The sequence below is a fragment of the Pristiophorus japonicus genome, chromosome 7, assembly GCF_044704955.1.
Source record: "Pristiophorus japonicus isolate sPriJap1 chromosome 7, sPriJap1.hap1, whole genome shotgun sequence".
NCBI lineage: Eukaryota > Metazoa > Chordata > Chondrichthyes > Pristiophoridae > Pristiophorus > Pristiophorus japonicus.
Window position 1 is genome coordinate 177459826 of NC_091983.1, and position 17814 is coordinate 177477639.

General features: G+C 44.6%; 1 long non-coding RNA gene across 1 annotated transcript in view; it reads right to left on the reverse strand.

Annotated features, from left to right (window-relative positions):
- Positions 1–14277, reverse strand: part of LOC139266910 (uncharacterized) — a 41387-nt gene extending 27110 nt beyond the window's left edge. The window contains exon 1 of the long non-coding RNA XR_011593801.1: positions 14110–14277. This is a non-coding gene — a long non-coding RNA (uncharacterized lncRNA). The remainder of the gene's footprint in view (positions 1–14109) is intronic.
- Between the last annotated feature and the right edge of the window lie 3537 nt (positions 14278–17814).

Here is a 17814-nt window from a genome sequence, read left to right on the forward strand (position 1 = left end):
CATTCGCGCCACACAAGTGCCAAGCAACAACCATCTCCAACAAGCAGGAGTCTACCCACCTCCTCTTGATATTCAACGGCATTACCATCGTCAAATTCACCATCAACATCCCGGGGGTCACCATTGACCAGAAACATAACTGGACCAGCCACATAAATACCATGGCAACAAGAGCAGGTCAGAGGTTGGATATTCTGCAGCGAGTGTCTCACCTCCCCAAATCCATTCCACCATCTACAAGGCACAAGTCAGGAGTGTGATGGAATACTCTCCACTTGCCTGGATGTTTGCAGCTCCAACAACACTCAAGAAGCTCAACACTACCCAACAACAACAACAACTTGTATTTATATAGTGCCTTTAACATAGTAAAACGTTGCCTGACACTTGTGTGGCATGACTGTGACTTGCTGTAACAAGCGAGAATCTAACCATCTCTCCTTGATATTCATTGGCATTACCATCGCCGAATCCCCCACCATTAACATCCTGGGCGTCACCATTGACCAGAAACATACCTGGACCAGCCACATGAATATTGTGGCTACAAGAGCAGATCAGAGGCTAGGCATTCTGCGGCAAGTATCTCACCTCCTGACTCCCCAAAGCCATTCCATCATCTACAAGGCACAAGCAGAGGGTTGTAAATCTATGGAATTATCTGCCCTGGAATTCTCTGCCCCAGAGAGCTGTGGAAGCTGGGTCATTGAATATATTTAAGGCGGAAATGGACAGATTTTTGAGCGATAAGGGAATAAAGGGTTATGGGGAGTGGGCAGGGAAGTGGAACTAAGTTCATGATCAGATCAGCCATGATCTTATTAAATGGTGGAGCAGGCTCAAGGGGCCAGGTGGCCTACTTCTGCTCCTATTTCTTATGTTCTTATGTTTTTATGTCAGGTGTGTGATGCAATACTTTCCACTTGCCTAGATGAGTGCAGCTCGAACAACACTCAAGAAGTTCAACACCATCCAGGAGAAAGCATCCCTTTTGATTGGCACCCCATCCATCACCTTAAACATTCACTCACTCTACTAATGGCACACCGTGGCTGCAATGTGTACCATCTACAAGATGCAGCAACTCACCAAGGTTTCTTCGGCAGCACCTCCCAAACCCACGACCTCTACCACATAGAAGGACAAGGGCAGCAGGCATATGGCAACACCAACACCTGCAAGTTCCCCTCCAAGTCACACACCATCCTGACTTGGAAATATATCACCGTTCCTTTATCGTCACTGAGTCAAAATCCTGGAACTCCCTCCCTACGAGCACTATGGGAGTACCTTTACCACAATGACTGCAGCGGTTCAAGAGAGTGGCTCACCACCACGTTCTCAAGGGCATGGCTTGGATGAAGGGACCAAGTGTAATGTAGCCAAGTTTGCTGACGATACAAAGATGGGAGGAGAAACAATGTGTGAGGAGGACACAAAACCCCTGCAAAAGGACATAGACAGGCTAAGTGAGTGGGCAAAAACTGGGCAGATGGAGTATAATGTTGGAAAGTGTGAGGTCATGCACTTTGGCAGAAAAAAATTAAGAACAAGTTATTATTTAAATGGAGAAAAATTGCAAAGTGCAGTACAGCGGGACCTGGGGGTCCTGGTGCATGAAACACAGAAGGTTAGTATGCAGGTACAGCAAGTGATCAGGGAGGCCAATAGAATCTTGGCCTTTATTGCAAAGGGGATGGAGTATAAAAGCAGGGAACTCTTGTTACAGTTATACAGGGTATTGGTGAGGCCACACCTGGAATACTGCGTACAGTTTTGGTTTCTATATTTATGAACGAATATACTTGTTTTGGAGGCAGCTCAGAGAAGGTTCACTAGGTTGATTCCGGAGATGAGGGGGTTGACTTATGAGGAAAGGTTGAGTAGGTTGGGCCTCTACTCATTGGAATTCAGAAGAAGGAGAGGTGATCTTATCAAAACATATAAGATTATGAGGGGGCTTGACAAGGTGTCTGCAGAGAGGATGTTTCCACTGATGGGGGAGACTAGAACTAGAGGGCATGATCTTAGAATAAGGGGCTGCCCATTTAAAACTGAGATGAGGAGGAATTTCTTCTCTCAGAGGGTTGTAAATCTATAGAATTCGCTGCCTCAGAGAGCTTTGGAAGCTGGGTCATTGAATAAATTTAAGACAGAGATAGACAGTTTCTTAACCGATAAAGGAATAAGGGGTTATGGGGATCGGGCAGGGAAGTGGAGCTGAGTCCATGATCGGATCAGCCATGATCATATTAAATGGTGGAGCAGGCTCGAGGGGCCGTATGGCCTACTCCTGCTCCTATTTCTTATGTTCTTATGTTCTTATGTTAATTAGGAATGGACAATAAATGCTGGTCTTGCCAGCGACACCCACATCCCAGGAACAAATAAGATAACTATCCAATCCAGGAGTTTAGATGATACAATGAATTCTTCAATTGGATAATACTTATGTAACTCCCACTCATATATCATTTGTTTTAATGTGATTAGAAAGAAATCGTGAGCAACGGCATGTAAAATGTATCTAAACAACGCAATAGCTCAGCTCCCAGTTTTTCTCATTCCTGCTCCCCATATCACAGTATTTGGTTGGTACATCTTAACACAACTTTCATCATCTAATTAATCAGAAAACCTCAAAATAAATGTATTTCTTGTTCAGTACAGTTCTGAGGGCTAGAACAATAAATACAAGTGGATGTCTGACTCATACATTAAATACTTAGTTCAAAAACTGGCTACATTTGATATTTGTGCAGTTGCTGACCATAAGGCCAGGTTTGCCTTCATGCTGTGCAGGAGACAAGTGCCTTGCCAATTAACCCAGCTCCTATCAAGAATCTTGAGGTTTAATTTTAGGAAGGAGGGATGTTGACACTGCACAAGTGTCCAAATGGTGAGGAAATGCTCAGCCTTTTGTTTTGATTGACAGATCCCCATGATTGCTGTCTGCTTGGGTGGCAGACAGTAAGTTTATTCTGTTACTTCTGATACAACAGCTACAGCAGAGAGATGGTTATCAGCCGTATTGAGTCTGGAAGCTCTACAAAGGCAACCACTGACTCAGGAAAACTTGGAGCGGCAGCTTTTGTGTGCAAGGAATTCAGACTATGTGAAACCAGAAGTCCGAATTCAAAATAACTCCATAAGTGCAAAGTTAACCAAAGTTTTTTGTTGCGTTTCGTTAGCCGGAAGCCAAATTAGCAATCTCTCTTTTATGTGCAGATCCTTTGCTGTGACAATTCAGTTCTGATATCAACATAGTAAAATATACTGAAATGTATCAATTTGTACTATCTAGACTTCAATCCAATGCAAGTTAGATGAACACATTGTAAACATACAGAGATATTCGTTACATTTGTACTGTATGGAGACTGTTCCTGAATTTTGAATTGCAGTCAGTCACAAGGAGAACCAGTGCTAAAGAACTAGTTTACGCTGTCAGCTCAAGGATAGCGCTCTTCTGAGTCAGAAGGCTGTGCGTTTAAGCCCCAATCCAAAGACTTGAGCACAGAATCTAGGTTGACATTTCAGTGCAGTGCTCTGTTGGAGGCTCTGTCTTTTGGATAATACATTAAACTGATGCCCTGTTTGCCTTCTCAGATATGGAGCTATTCAAAGAAGATCAGGGGACTTCATCCAGTGTGCTGGCCAACATTTATCCCTCAATCACAACCACCAAAACTGATTATCCGCTCATTTATCTCCTTGCTGTTCACAAATTGGCTGCCATATTTCACTACATTATAACAGTGACTACACTTCACATTGACTGTAAAGTGCAGATTGGGAGCAGGACGTTTCACTGCTAAATTGGTTTCTTTGTGCCTGCTTTAAGGCTGAAAAGAAAATGGGTGCAATGCAAATAAATTTCTACCCCGTGCACTCTATCCCACCAATTCAGCTTCCTCAGATAGAGTTCAACACTCTTGGCTAGGTCAGCTGAGAAAGAAAGGAAAACCACGTAAAGATTTCCTTTCTATCAAACTCTAGGTGGCTCAACCAAGAATTTGCGCTGAAGGCAAATATGGAGAGGTCAATAAGTTCAACAGTCCTGTCCTCATGACTGAGAAGGAAAGCTTAGATACAATGCAGGTAGCAGTGAAAAAACATGAAAAGTTTATGAAATAGATTAAGTAAATATAGAAGATGAAACATTATACAATATGATTTCTCTTTCAATAGAGGCTTAGTAGAGTTTGGGAAAAGGAACAATTTAGGCCTGGATAAGTGAACATTATTTCTGTTAGATATCGAATGCTCTTGTTCAATCCCATTAACCTGTGCTCTATTGTGACCTATGCTGAGAAATTTGACTTGAGGATTTGTTTGAGAGGCTTTAAATTGACATTTAACAAGTAATCTGTTGAAATCCATTCAGCTGGCCTTAGGATGACAAGGCAGAATATGCTTGTGACAAATGCATTCTTATGGTGAGTTAGTTATTGATGCAAAAAATCCCAAGTTACCAGCTGTTTTTAAGACATTGCAAAGATCTTGGCCAGGTTTACACAAAGCCTGTTATTGCAGATAGAATGAAAATTAGCAGCTGATTCACATCCACATGAAAACACATTCACATAGTTACTAATCTTTCCTAGTTACTTGTCTGAAACTCAAAATAATTTCATTAACAAAGTTTAGGTGTGCTCTTCTACTAATATAATGCCATGGATTTTGCTGTGAGCATAAAGGAATGGCTCTCATTATTCATTTTGCGTAGTTATCTGGATCCAATTATCAAAATCCACGACGAGGCCTTGGATAACATGGAACATTTTCCATACCTCGGGACCCTACTGTCAACAAGGGCAGACATCGACGATGGGGTCCAACATCGCCTTCAGTGTGCTAGTGCAGCCTTTGGTCACCTGAGGAAGAGAGTGTTTGAAGACCAGGACCTCAAACCCGGCACCAAGCTTATGGTCTACAGAGCAGTGGTGATACTCGCCCTCCTAGATGGCTCAGAGACATGGACTATTTACAGCAGGCACCACAAAACACTGGAGAAGTACCACCAACGCTGCCTCTGCAAGATCCTGCAAATCCATTGGCAGGATAGGCGCACCAACATCACTGTTCTCGCTCAGGCCAATATCCCCAGCATCGAAGCATTGACCATGCTTGATCAGCTCCGCTGGATGGGCCACATTGTCTGCATGTCTGACACGAGACTCCCAAAACAAGTGCTCTACTCAGAGCTCCGACACGGCAACAGGGCCCCAGGTGGGCCAAAGAAATGCTTCAAGGACACCCTCAAAACATCCTTGAAAAAGTGTAACATCCCCATCGACACCTGGGAATTCCTGGCCCAAGACCACCCAAAGTGGAGGAAAAGCATCCGGGAAAGCACTGAACACCTCGAGCCTCTTCGCCGAGAGCAAGCTGAAGCCAAACGTCGACAGCGGAAGTGCCACGCGTCAACCTAGGCACCCCAACCTCCCATTCCTCAAACCACCGTCTGTCCACCTGTGACAGAGACCTTCAGTCACCTGAGAATTCATTTTTAGTGTGGAAACAAGCCATCCCATTGCCTATAATGATGAGTTACCCGGAGACTTTTCGTGGGCTTGTTAGTGGAGATTTCTAGTAATCTGTCATCTGATCCAAAGTATGAGAGGATAGACGGGCATTACAGTTTAACATCTCATCTGAAAGACGGTATCTCCAACAGTGCAGTACTCCTTCAGTGGCCCCCGACTTGCGAGAGAACAGCTCCGCAGGTCGGGAAGTAAAAGAGCTGGAGCAGCGGGCCCTGGAATATCATGGCCCCCTGACCTGCGAGAGAACAACTCCACAGGTCGGGCTATAAAAGAGCTGGAGCGACGTACCATTTCAACCTCCAGTGCGAGCTGATCCAAGTCTACGATGTTTTTGAGATGGCGACTGGGTGACATCATCAAAACCCTGGTCGCCGTTTTGGAGCGTGGGCAGGAACATCGGTAGGGCCCAGGTGGAGGAGTGGGAAGGTCGGGGCGAATGAGCGGCGAGTGTTTGTGGCGAGATGCGATGAATGTTTATCGTGGAGGAGCGTCGAGAGATCGTGGCGGAGGTACGTCAAATGAGGGTACAGGGCCCAGAAGAGCCGAGGGCCCAGGGGCAGCACGGGTCAGCCCACACTGCGATATATGTGCATGCTAGATCCATGCAGCAGAGCAGGTCTCCAGTCGTCTTGGTTAATCCTTGCCACTTGACCAAGACCTAGCTCTGTCAAGCCCATGTGGTGGCTAGTGCGCACCACAAATTAAAAACATTCACGCACAGGCATCTTCCACCCCCTCAATTGGAGTTCAGGACTGGAACATCGGGTCCTTCATCGAAACATCTGTGAACTCATGGAAGAAAGTCATCCTCGTTCAAGGGACTGCCTTTGATGGCTCCTTCAGTACTGAAGTGTCAGCCTAGATTGTGTGCTTAAATCTTTGGAATGGGACTTGAACCCACAACCTACTGACTCAGAAGCAAGAATGCAACTACTAAGCCAATGCAATTAAGTGAAGAAAACACAGTACTCCTCTCAGCAGCAGATTTGTGCTGTAAATGTACTGACTGACATGATTGCTGAAGTACCCCAGTAAACAAGAGCATTTATTGATATTTGTTCAGCTCTGATACTTGGATGGTAATTTTAACCTAACTCACCCAACAGAAAATGGGCAAGTTCGAGTCAGTCACCTGTTTTACACTTGCCCGATTTTTCCCTCCATTGACTTTAATGGAGCGTTAAATCGGGCAGAGAGTAAAACCGACGGCCGACTGAACCTGTCCAGCTCCCAGCATGCAGGTTATATTAAAATTGCCCTACTGGATTCAGTAACCCAGAAGCCCCATCTCCTCCTTGACATCATTAATATTCAGGCTCTGAGTTTCCTTGGGGATTTTCCCAATATCCTGCCTTAACTCCTGCTAAGTAATGAGAAAAGATTAGAGAAGTTTAGACTTCACAGTCTGAAAAGAAGCCATTAGGAAGGACCTACTTAAGATTTAGATTACCTAATTAAGATTTATATATAAATTAATTGGTATAAATTAGATAAAGTCAGGGCTTGGCATTACACTAATATTAGGAAATAACTCAATGCTTTTGTATGAAATTCCTTTGCTATTTTAACAGAGGCATTAACGCATAATATTACTTCAAAGTAAACCGGGAAAGTGGAACCAGAGGGCATAACTTTAAATTACCGAAACATAAATTTAAAACAGATATTAAGAAGAACTTATTTACTCAAAGAGTTATAAATATTCTTCCACCCTGACCCCCACCACTCCAAATCTTAAACTGATACATCACTTAGCATTCTCTGCCAACACTTGCAATAACTGACAATCAACCTCCCAGCATTTCATACAAATATGTAGCTCAAGCAAGGGAGAAAACAAATTTAACTCACCAAAAAAGCAATGCATTACTTATGAAAATTGCTTCAAGTGTTTGAAGAAAATGTTAGCGATGTCTGAGTGCTCTGCATTTCAATTGCCAGCAGAATCCTCTCACAATGTGAAAGAGAGATCACAAAAACTGGACTTACTTTAGAAAACACCTCATTACTATTCAGAGAAATCCTCATTTTGTGAGCAATAGCACTGAGCTGTCAGCCTTGGCTCACTAGTAGCTCTAAACTTAAAGGCAGAAGGTTGTTGGTTGAAGCCCAACTCTAGAGACTTGAGCACATAAGCCAGGCTGATACTTCAGTGCAGTACTGAAGGACTACTGCAATGGTGAAGGTGCTGTCTTTGGTATGTGGCATTAAACTGAGATTCAGGTGGATGTGAAGGATCCCATAGCACTAGTTGAAGAAGAACAAATTATTGGGGAAGAAATTGGCCTGCTTTGTGCCTCCTGTTAGCAGGTGAAGTAGGTGATAATGGGACGCTAAGGGGTTACCGACCGGACATGGTGAATTTAGTGATGCCCACAAATGTCCCTGGCAGTTTTGCACTAGAGCTAGGACTTACCACCTCGATCTCTTGTGCCTCAGAGATTATGATGTCATCTGGTGCGCAGCGCCCCGTTACCACCCCAGATGTAATATTCGCTCCCACCCCCTGCAACATCGCCGGGCGTCAACAACAGCAGCTGCAGGAGGCGTTGTCACCTCAGCTTGGCGCTTGGGGAGTGCTAATTAAAGGCAGTGGTGGTCAGGTAGGGCAAAATTTATTTATCTCCCCAGTCTGGTGTATTTTGCTTTTTTTGGACCCCGCGATTCTTCAGCCCTGTACTCTCTTAGAGTGTTTGGGGCTGCTATGGATGTAACGTAGGTGTCATGGCCCAACACTGACAGCAGAAAAACTCAGTCGCTCCAGCATTGGCCCTTCCCTTTAAGCAAGGGCAGGAGCCTGTACAGATGGCATTATCATCATCATAGGCAGTTCCTCGGAATCGAGGAAGACTTGCTTCCACTCTTAGCATGAGTTCTTAGGTACCTGTACAGTCCAAATAGAGAACCACAGTCTCTGTCACAGGTGGGACAGATAGTCGTTGAGGGAAAGGGTGGGCAGGGAGCCTGGTTTGCCGCACGCTCCTTCCGCTGCCTGCGCTTGATTTCTGCATGCTCTCGGCGATGATACTCGAGGAGCTCAACGCCCTCCCGGATGCACTTCCTCCAATTAGGGCGGTCTATGGCCAGGGACCAGGGACTCCCAGGTGTCAGTGGGGATGTCGCACTTTATCAGGGAGGCTTTGAGGGTGTCCTTGTAGCGTTTCCGCTGCCCACCTTTGGCTCATTTGCCATGAAGGAGCTCCGCGTGGAGCACTTGCTTTGCGAGTCTTGTGTCTGGCATGTGAACTATGTAGCCTGCCCAGTGGAGCTGATCGAGTGTAGTCAGTGCTTCAATGCTGGAGATGTTAGCCTGGATGAGGACACTGATGTTGGTGTGCCTGTCCTCCCAGGGGATTTATAGGATCTTGCGGAGACATTGTTGGTGATATTTCTTCAGCGACGTGAGGTGTCTACTGCACATGGTCCATGTCTCTGAGCCACACAGGAGGGTGGGCATTACTACAGTCCTATAGACCATGAGCTTGGTGGCAGTTTTGAGGGCCTGGTCTTCAAACACTCTTTTCCTCAGGTGGCCGAAGGCTGCACTGGCACATTGGAGGCGATGGTGGATCTCGTCGTCGATGCCTGCTCTTGTTGATAGGAGGCTCCTGAGATATGGGAAGTGGTCCATGGTGTCCAGGGCCGCGCCGTGGATCTTGATGACTGGGGGGCAGTGCTGTGCGGTCAGGACAGGCTGGTGGAGGACCTTTGTCTTACGGATGTTTAGCGTAAGGCCCATGCTTTTGTATGTCTCAGTAAATGAGACACATAGCCTTTGCTGTATCCAGTGCGCTCAGCCATTTCTTGATATCATGTGGAGTGAATCGTATTGGCTGAAGACTGGCTTCTGTGATGGTGGGGACCTCAGGAGGACGCCGATATGGATCATCCACACGCACTTCTGGCTGAAGATGGTTGCACTGGGGGGCAGTGCTGGGCTCCGTCATCATTGAGGATGGGGATATTCATGGATCCTCCTCTTCCCGTTAGTTGTTTAATTTTCCACCACCATTCACAACTGGATGTGGCAGGACTGCAGAGCTTTGATCTGATCCATTGATTGTAGGATCACATAATTCTGTTTATAGCATGCTGCTTCCGCTGCTTGGCATGCATGTAGTCCTGTCTTGCAGTTTCCCCAGGTTAGTACCTCATTTTTTGGTACGCCTGGTACTGCTCCTGGCATGCTCTTTTGCAACTCCTCATTGAACCAGGGTGAGGCCCCTGACTTGCTGGTAATGGTAGACTGAGGGATATGCTGGGCCATGAGGTTGCAGATTGTGGTGGAATACAATTCTGCTGCTGCTGATGACCCACAGTGCCTCACAGACTATTTGCAATAGGTTTTTCTGTGTCCTTCTGCACATACGCGCATTGTACGCCGCCCCCTTTATGAGCATGGGCCCTCAATTCGGTGGTGCATGCGCATCCCTGGGGAGGGAGAGAGGGAGACTGGGGAGAGAGAGCATGGGAGAGAGACTGGGGGAGAGAGAGAGAGTGGGAGAGAGATTGGGGAGAGAGAGAGAGACTGGGGAGAGAGAGAGAGACTGGGGAGGGGGAGAGAGTGGGAGAGAGATTGGGGAGGTAGAGAGAGACTGGGGAGAGAGAGAGAGGCCAGGGGGACGGGGGGGGGGGGAGGTGGGGTGGAGGGAGAGAGATTCTGGGGAGGGAGAGACAGTGACTGGGGAAGGGGAGAGAGAGAGAGAGAGACTGGGGGGAGAGTGAGAGAGTAGGAGGTGAAAGGCAGAGACTGGGGGCAAGAGAGGGGAAACAGGAACGGAGATCGGAGGGGAGAGAGGAAACTCAGGACTGATAGATCACGTTCTTCCAACCCCCTTTACACCCACACCCGATTTCTTGGGAAGCTCGGTGCATGTGTGACAAGGGACATCATTGGAGCAGGTGAAATCAGGAAGTCATGACACTGTCAGTGTTCACTACATACCCAATAAACCTGTTAACAATCTGTGAGCCACACACAATGCCGCATCTATGACGGGGCGTCAGGAACTTGGGTTGGGATGGGGCAGGAGCTTGGGCTGGGATGGGGCAGGAACTTGGCCTGAGGGTAGCAGGAACTTGGACTGCCAGGGAGGGTGGGGTGGTAAGGAGCTTGGGCCGGAGGGGGCATGATCTTGGGCTGAGGGTGTCAGGAATTTGGGCTGTGGCGGGAGGGGGGGGGGGAAGGGGGTAAGGAACTTCGGCTGGAGGGGACATGAACTTAGCTGGGGGATAAAGTACTTCAGCTGGGAGAGCATGAACTTAGGCTGGGGGATAAGGAACCTGGGCTGCGGGGGGTGGGGAGAGCGGTAAGTAACTTCAGCTGCAGAGGCATGAACTTCGGCTTGGGGGAGCATGAACTTGACTGGGGGAGGGGGGGCGGGCAGGGACCTGGGCTGAGTTTGTCAGGAACTTGTGCTGGGATGGAGTAGCTCTATCCTGTCTGGTGTCTGAAGTCAGAATGGCTCGAATTACACTTTGCAAAGTCATTCAGAACTTGGATTGGGCAATTCCAATTATACATTCCAGAGAAACTTCTGGGTATGTCTTATCCTCCAAATGGACCAATCAGCAATCAGGTCATGTGATCATGGAGAGCCAATCAGAGCATTTAGTAGTACAAATAACTGCGCCCCCTCATGGATGCCCAGTTTTGAGCTGCTAGATTAGTTTTGAATCTATCCCATTTAGCATAGTGATAGTGCCACACAACACGATGGAGGGTGTCTTCAGTGTGACGGCGGGACTTCGTCTCCACAATGACTGCGCGATGATCACTGCTACCAGTGCTGTCATGGACAGATGCATCTGCGACAGGTAGATTAGTGAGGACGAGGTCAAGAAGTTTTTTTTCCCTTGTGTTGGTTCTCTCACCACTTGCTAGAAACTCACTCTGGCAGTTATGTCCTTCAGGACTCGGCCAGCTTGGTCAGCAGTGGTACTACCAAGCCACTCGAGGTAATGGACATTCCCAAAGTACATTCTGTCTTCAGTGCTTCTTCCAAGTGATATTCAACATGGAGGAGTAATTATTCATCAGCTGAGGCAGGACGGTTGGTGGTAATCAGCAGAAGTTAGGCGTTGTAACCGTTGTAAAGTTCTGAAAAAATTGAATTTTTTTTTTAAGCTTGTAAGTTGAATAGAGACATTTCATGGATCAGGAAATAGCCTTGGATCTAACCCTAATATATATTGTGTAACCAGTTTATTTTGTAGTATGTGAAGTTCTTCACGTCTGACATAATTAACAACACAAACATGTGTCCTGGCCATGTGTCATTTAATCTCAAGACACTTTATGCTTCATGTAGTCAAACAGTTGTGTTTGATTTAATTTGAACCTAAAATAGGCTGCCATCCAAGTTTATCAGACCTCTAGACAAAAAAATGTTGTCTGCTACTTGTACTGGAGGCCCTTACTGTGTCACTTATTGCTGTCTTCACAACCGCCTGTGACAAGCTGTCTCAGAACAAGACAGCCAAGGGAAGTAATCTGCTAGTACAGTACAGTAGGATTTCTGAGTACCCTCAAAAATAAAATTAGTATTAATTTTTATTCATTATTATAAATTACAAAATACACTGGTTAAATCGTGGATTAAGTTTTCTATGTCTTCTTCGATTCTTCTAATTTGGTTGTAGTTATTGGTTGATGGGTGCCGGACCTCTGAACCCTATTCTCTACTGTTACTGTGTTTGAATATGTTAATGACAGCAACTTTCTGTTTTTGATCATTCTTGGTCTGATTCTTATCTCACTGCCCTTCACATTCACCTCAGCCTACCCTGAGAGATGGCAAATCATATGCTTACATTTTATACTCTCATATTCATTGCTAATGATCAGTAAATGAATCATCATATGACCTGATATGCAATACCTCATTCAAGATACTAGCCAAGTGTAAAAGACATAGAAGAGTTCAGTTCTGATGAAAGGTCCCTCCCGAAATGGTAAGCTATTTTTCTCTTTCAGATGCCAGCAGCTTGCTGTGTATTTTCAGCATTTTCTATTTTTATTATAGTGGAGTCCTGATGTATTCAACAGTTCAATATTCAACAACTCCAGTTAGGGGCTATCATCGGTGGGTTGGGGTGGAGGGTGGAGAGGGGAGATGTTGTTTTGTATACACTACAGTTGTGTACAAGAGGACTAATGATATATTACCGTGAACATATTAGAGCTTGGGGATAGCAGTGAATCACTTACATCAGAGATGCATGTAGTCTATTTATATTAAGATGATACATCTATATTCTTACCAACAACTTGCGTTTTTAACATCGGAAAATATTCCAAAGTGCTTCACAGGAGCCCAGTCAGAGTAAAATTGGCAAATTCATTGAAATTAAGAAAAATACAGATTTATAAATGAATCATAAAACATGTCTCCTTCCCTTGGGATAAGACATTTTATCTGCATGACTCAATGTGCAGACAAATGACATAAACTCAGTCCATGAGCACCCAATCGGTGCTGCAATATGCAATACAAACTGCAAACACAGAGGCATGAAGAGCGCATTTCAATTGTTAATCCACTGATAAACTCACGATGACTTCTCAATGAGTCCTTTATTAACCCAGCGTCCTTTGTAATCCTAACGTTTAGCTGTTGGTGTCGTTTTATGCTGTCATCAAACTGAACTGCTTTTTCTTCTGTATCCTTGTTTACAGAGTCAAAGCCACACGTGACAAAGGGAACTCAGTTATCGAATTACAACTGGGCTTTTTATTTGTGTTTCTTCCCTATCTCACAGCCATCTCTTTCGGGCCCTTTTGGCAGCTCTGGGTCTCTGTTTATGTTTTCTGTCTGTCTAGCTGTGAAGGACTCACATTCTTATCACTGCACTTTGTCACAGCTCCCATCAGGTTGGCACCTTGCTTTTTGCCAATTCTAAAACTGGACAGAGCTCACGTTTTGATTTCTGATATTTGTTCTGCTGAAAATGAAAAATTCACCTTGATAACTAATGCCCCATATCTAAAGGCACAGGAGTAAGTATAAAAAAATGGACCTCCACTTTAAACAAAAAACAGATTTTAGACATCTGAAAATTTCTGAAATATAACCCAAAAGCCCACTCAAAAGTTTGCATTATCTAGCTGTGGCTCAATTGGTAACGCTCTTGGCTCTGAGTTAGAAGGTTGTGGATTCAATTCCAGGAACTTGAGCACAAAATCTATGTTGATGCTCCAGTGCAGTACTGAGGTAATGCTGCACTATTGGATATGCTATCTTTTGGATGAGACATTAAACCAAGGCCCTGTCACCCTCTCAGGTGGCACTATTGTGAAGAAGGGAGTTCTCCCCAGTGTCCTGATCAATATTTATCCCTCAACCAGCACCTAAAAAAACCAGATTATCTGGCCATTGTCACATTGCTGTTTGTGGGACCTTGTTTGCGCAAATTGTTTGTCGCACTTCCTACATTACAACAGTAACTACACTTCAAAAGTACTTCATTGGCTGTAAAGTTCTTTGGCACAACCCGAGGTCATGAAAGACTCGATATAAATGCAAGTCTTTCTTCTAAATCTGGATGGGCGGTAACTCACTGCTTGCAGGCTATGGCAGGAATGGCTCGCTTCTCTCGATTTCTCGACTTGTCCTCATTGTTGTCTCTTCAGCAGGAATAGTGATCATGTCGGACATGTCAACGGTTCTGTGCTGTTCTGGGCCGCGTGGTGATTGATGGCCTTGCACCGTATGCTGCTACATCAGACTTCACATCTATCGAACCCTCACACTCCACCCAGCACTCAAGTGGAGTGCTTTACATATATTTTAGCCACTGCATGACTGAACAGGCGCAAACAGCATCAAATTTCAACTCCCAGCATTTTTGCTATTTATTTTCTTGGAGGGATTACAGGAAAGAATTATTTCACACTGACTTCTGCAGCCTATCATAGATCAAAGTTCACGGCTGCCAAATATACAACTTTCAAAACAAGATCATGATCGTTCATAAATCTCTGTTACTGGAGGATTTGATGACAAAGTTTAAAGTGCTGTAAAGGACACCGCTGCGTGTCAAATTCTTGCAACTGTCATCAAATACCCTGCCAACCATCACGGGGGCTTACGGGAGCTGTCCCAGGGTTTGACTACCTCTCCCTCTTTTCCATTTCAACAGATGGGCCTTTAGAAATAACACTCCGTCATGTGTTTTTGAAAATGCTGCGTCTCACAGTGAAGAGGACATCTGCTCAGGGGCATCAGAGGACAAAGAGTGACAAGCACAGCTTAGGGTGCTGCCATAGAACAAGGAGCAGTCAGTTTCCCCTCCCCTTGCCCTCCTGTGTTCAAGTGGAGGGTGCTGCGAGATTCTGCTGAAGGCCTTAACCAACACTGGGATACCGTTCCGCGTGCACAGGCCACCCTCCGGCACATTGAGGCTGCATTGCCTAAGAGCCTAGGAAGTGACTGCTGGTAGGGTATTCAACGGCAGGGGCATTACAGTCAGATCACATCCTGTCATTACTGGTATCCAAACACACACACACACACACACACACATTAAACAGCAGGAGTCACTGAATTGCTATCAGAAATACGAACTTTGTCTGATTTTTTTCCCTCTCTCTAACCTCGTGGTCCTGAGACAAGTTATAGTATCCTTACTGCCACCATGGCTGAGATTAGCTAGCTCATCACAACAAGGATCCAACCTGAAATCTTCCTGGTTGGCATGACTCAGTTCCACGCCTACTAACTGAACCATTGGCACGATTGGCTCCTCTCAAACTCTTGATTTAATGGGTGAGTGCAACATCTGGTGTAATACTGAGCCATACAGGCCAGGAAGGTCCCAGGTTCAATACCCAATGTGTCCTGAGACTGCAGCTCTAAGCTGGGGCAGCAATTTGAGCATCACAAATTGCTGTAGGAATGGATCTACTGCACCAAACTGGCCATAATGTGACACTATACGGATAATTTTCCACTTCTAATATTCCAAACACAGAGCACTGGACACTGGAAGTACATATATGAATATTGGAAATGGAGGATCTCCTGTTCATTATGCAGTGACCCGGTTTTCCAGCTATTAAATTGCTGCATAAGCTATTTTGGGCAAGCTGTTCTGTTTCTGGTTGGACAACAGCAACAGGCATCCAGCTTCTCACATATACTCCCAGAATGCAATGCTGTGTGCTGAGAGTGAAAAATGGAAAATTTACCCTTATGTTGCCAGTATGACTGGGAAAGGTTATGAATGGGCTCGTGTGGGAAATGGAAATGCCAAAATAGCACTGTAGATATTGGGTTTGAGACCCATTGTTGGGACACTTTACTCTATGCCTAATCCATGCTATGCCTGATCTGGGATCATTCAATAGCAAAAATGATAATACAAAATAATTTGTAACTTATAATATCCTCAGGATGTCCAAAAATGCTTTATAGCCAATGAATTACTTATTTTAAAAATATAATTCAAATCCTCAAACTGCCATGGTAGGATTTGAACTCATTATTAGTCTAGGCCTAGATCTGAATTTAGATCTGTAGTGAGTTTGCATCTGCAACCTTCTGATTCAGGGGCAAGAATGTAAACTACAGAACCAAGATGGCACTTGGTATTAAGGTAGTACTTCAGTGAATACAAAATTTATATGTATAATAAATTACTTGAAGCTTAGGGTCATGCCTCAGATATTCTCGGGTAGAGTGTTGCTAGTCACTACAGTAATTGGTCTGAGTGTCTTACATTTAGGAGTGTGTTCATTCTGCCCAACATCTAACCATACCATAGCATAACTCAGATGTCTAACAATAGAATCCCCTTGAGATCTGAACCGATATTTATGTATTTCTTTCATGTCTCTCCAATCTTTTCGAAGGCAGACTAAGAAAACATTTGATGAGACAAAGACAGACATGAATTGTTAAGCAACTTTATTTCATAGTGAGTGAATATGGAGAGCAAGGGTTATGATCAGATTCACTGAGTTAAAAGAGGCTGTCTTCACATAATAATACTAAATAATGAAAAAGACATGGTTCCCTACTTCAGTGGATCATCATGCTTAACTTAACCAAAGTAACATCGAACTGCTTTTGAGCATTCTAATCTTTTTGCAGCCATTGCTGAACCTTAGTGCCATCCTGTGTCTGTCTCAATTTTTTATCTCCCTCTGTAACAGTCAGAAAAGAACCAGTGACTTCTGCGGGTGAAACGTTTATCTATTACTGAGACCACTTATTGGTTACAGTCTATGGGGAACAACATCAAAGCTAGCTCATTGGTGGTGGTGGTGCTGGTGGCGGGGGTGGGGGGGGGGGGATATCCGTGGGGATTCTCCTGCTCATCTGTTGCAACTTTGGTGGAAGAGCCATAGAAATTCTGGAAAAATGGCATAATTCTTTTGAGGTTTCTGAGATGGACGAGCGGGCGAGTCCCTCAGAAATTCACGTTCTGGGATGGTAAACTCCCATTGTCTCAGTGTCCTTTTTATATCTTGTGTGAATGCATTATGCTTTACAAAAACAACATTTAAAAGAACTCTTTTTTCAAATCTTTTCTGTGGAAAAATCCTGAAATGTTCCGAAACATAAGACAAATTATAATTTTACCTCACGATACCATTGCAGGCCATTCACAATATGCAGTAATTGAATTTGTACGGTCATTTTTGAAAGGAACAGTTCAACCCAAAAAGAACGGATCCCAATTACTAGTGTTTGCAAAGGAATATGGCACTGATCTCTCCACTAGTAGGATTGCCTTTTGAAGGATGAATATTTTGATGGGAGTCTAAACTTTAGCAGTGTGGTTAATTCATATAATACAATACTGGCAAATCAAAGGTATACTACAGAAAGTAAATGTTAGCCAATCAGAATGTTTACATAGAAATGACAAGACAAAAACAGGTCATTCGGTCCAACCAGTCTATGCTGGTGTTTATCCTACAAGCAGCAGCCCTAATCCCATATGTCCTCCCTATTCGCATAGCTCTTTATCCTCTTTTCCTTCAACCATCTGTGTAGCCTATTTTTAAAAGTTGACATGGTGTCTGCTTCAATCTCTTTGTAGGACCCCTCGTTCTGGACCCGTCAGTACCTGGAAACAATCAGTTTCTATCTACTGTGTCCCATCCCTTCATAATTTTAAACAACTCTATCAAATCACTCCATCATCTCCACAGTTCTAACAAATACAGCCCTAAATTTTAACCTTTTTTTTGTTATTTTATATTTCCACATACCTGCCTTAGTGAACCTGCATTGCATTGCTGAGGGGAGAGAGGGAA